We start from the raw sequence: 2,969 nt of genomic DNA, 5'->3' as shown, positions 1-2,969 counted from the left end.
ACACACACACACACACACACACACACACACACACACACACACACACACACATTCCCTTCCCAACTCTCCTCTTATTGTTCCTCTATCCACCTCGCATAAATTACAGCCTCAACCCCACCCCCCAACCCCAAAGTCGTGCAATGTATGTTGCCACAATACATGTTGTACTTGCAAGCCCCACCAGGCCTTTTCGTACATGTGCTGTACCCTTCTGTTGTAAATAGTCCCCCATTCGATTTTCTCTCCTCAAGATACCACATCCAGCCCCACTTTTGTATAATCAAAGCTAGAGGCTCCCCATCGTTGTATTTTTGTAGTTGGTAACACCCTCCTACCCTGAATGAAAAAGGAAAAGAAAAGAAAGTCTTCTCCCTTTCTCCACTCCCTCTCTTCCCAAAACCCCCTTTTTCAAAACAAAAAACAAAAATCAAAAACAACCCCAAAGACAAATCCAACCAGTCAAAAGAAATACGAACTCTGTCGATCTTCCCCAACCCTGAACAATTAAAAAATGAAGGTCATTTAAAGGTCAAAAGATGAACCGGTACGAATCCTGTCTTAGAGTTAGAGTGTAGACGCTCGTTACAATAGATATTACAGTCGTCGTTGAACTACAAGGAACGTATTCATAATCTCTTTACCGCAGTGCTAGTTTGATACAACATCAGGAAGCTCACATTCTTTTCTTTTTTTTTTTCAATGTGGCCTTTTTTATTCCTTATTTCCCGTCGATATTTTCGACAAAGAAAGTGAAGCTTCTACGTGTATAAATGGCACATAGAAGACCTCCACCTTCTTTAACATGCCATCTGCTGGCAGGGCATATACTCAAAGGGTACTGGATAAACAAAATTAGCAAAAGCAACAATAACAACACATAAACAACAACAACAACAAACAACAACAAAAACAACAACAAAAACAACAGTAACATCAACATCAATATCAACAAGAGCAAGAACAACAACAGTAACAACAAGATAATCACGTAGCAGAGCTGGAAACATTGATTCAGTACATTAATGACGCAATCAGCGCAGCAAAGTAAATGGATTATGAATACTGTTCCGGTTCTACTTTTGTATTCGTCTATCGTAGTAGTATGTCATGTCTAGAGTGTCTTGCTCAAGCTAGAAGTAGATGGAACTGTGTCGTATACATTATACATGCTCACTAATGATCTTTACTTGAATATCGTTTTGCCTTTCTTCATGTTATATCTATTGCTGCGTGAATGCCTATGCCAATAATGTGCTTTTTCAAACTCGACAGCATTGCTTCCAGAGCGCCATTATTATGCATTTGTGTCTTTAGAAAATCAGTTTCAGATACGCTGTCTCGTTATAGATTATAAATGTTCTGCTTAATTAATCAATTGCAAGGTGCAAAGAAGAAGTATTTGAATTATAATAATTATCACATAAAGTAATAGTTAATGCTGCATTGATCAATTATTTGCTTAAACTCTGTGTTGGCCTATCCGCGGTACTGACAGTTTTAAAAATAGCTATTGCCTCAGTAATGCTTTTGCCAAACGTTGCTTTTATTTGATACACATTCTCGTTTACATTCATTCCCATGTATGTTTTTGAGAAGGAAAAGGCAAAAATGAAAGGTTAATGTCGGGGGTGGGTTAATTATAAAAAAGAATTGGACCTCTAAGTTTGAATTGTTTTAATGCATACAAAGTTCAGTCTTGTCTTTCCGTTTATGTACAAAATATAGCTATGCAAAAAAGGAGTTCGCGAAGCAAGTGGAAAAAACAATAGCCTTCAAGACTGTCTCTCCGTATCTTTTAAAATGGATTGGATACCCTGGAACTGTCGTGTCTGACTTCAATTTGTGAATTGTAACAACAAAATGCTGGACTCAGGATGAAACAAAACAGTATTACCTTCAAGAAAACACAGCCCTTTTTCAAAACAGTTATCGCTTTTCCTGATTTGAACGATTTAACCATTTGCTTCCAATAGGAAGCTCCCAGCCAACCGGAACCGGAACCAGAACCTGAGGTTTGTGGGGGGGGAAACCCATCTCAGTACTGTTTGCAGCACTTCCGGGTCATGAGCCGTCCTTTTGGCCTCGTGTTATGTCTAGCCGTGTCATGCACCCGCGAGTTGTTTTTCCCCCGCTTCAAAGAAGAATGACCAGTAGTAGTAGAACCAGATACTCTGTCACAGACTTCCTGCTGTATTGTTTGCTCATCCCTGCAACACTATCTGAAGGTGTACCGAATTTTTCAGCTTGAAAAATTGGTGTACCTGCACATTTAGTTTGAGAACGAATCCAAACTTTCGTGTTGTGCACATTAGATTTTAGGCATTCCAGTCCCTCTTGTGAAAAGTTTCTAAAGGGAAAACTGATATGTTTTTGTGACCCCAGAACTGAACACGCTTACATTATGTTTTTTGTTTTCGTTATTTTTGGCAGTTTTTTTTTTTTTTATTTATTTTACAATAGTGTGCTTGACAGCTATAACTGCAGACTGGCCACTGAAAGATTCCTATGAAAATGAGCGCTTAGTACATTCAGGGGTTTTGTTGGGGTTTTTGGGGGTTTTTTAAATAGAGGGGGGACGAGCGAGCCGAAACGACATGCCAGAATATAACCACACACGGAGGTATTTTATTTTATCATAAAGAGGATTGCAGTGGATCCTTTTGCATTTTGGGGTGTGGTGGCTACAGTTCAAAGGTCACAATTTACAGTCGTATGTTCCCAGATTTGTTTGCAAATGGCTTTGTATTAGAGCACACCCCAGCATACGATATCTTAGTTTAGAGTATAAGTGTTTGTCCTTTTTGTGTAGAGTGGATGTTTTTGTATGTCAGTTTGAATATTGTGTGTGCATGTTTGTGTTTCATGGGTGTGAATCTGTCGGGCCTACGTGTGAAGTGCTCGCATGTGTGAGTGTATGTGTACATGCGTTTGAAAGAGAGAAAGAGAGAGAGAGGGGGGAGAGAGAGAGA

General features: G+C 39.3%; 1 protein-coding gene across 1 annotated transcript in view; it reads left to right on the top strand.

Moving 5' to 3' along the window:
• Positions 1 to 1,973: 1,973 nt before the first annotated feature.
• Positions 1,974 to 2,969, top strand: part of LOC101853558 (troponin I) — a gene marked incomplete in the record, with an annotated part of 44,409 nt that continues 43,413 nt past the window's right edge. The window contains 1 exon segment of the mRNA XM_005099444.2: positions 1,974 to 2,012.

This window comes from Aplysia californica, unplaced genomic scaffold (genome assembly GCF_000002075.1).
Source record: "Aplysia californica isolate F4 #8 unplaced genomic scaffold, AplCal3.0 scaffold00213, whole genome shotgun sequence".
Taxonomy (NCBI): domain Eukaryota; kingdom Metazoa; phylum Mollusca; class Gastropoda; order Aplysiida; family Aplysiidae; genus Aplysia; species Aplysia californica.
This window is presented reverse-complemented; position numbering and strand designations above follow the sequence as displayed.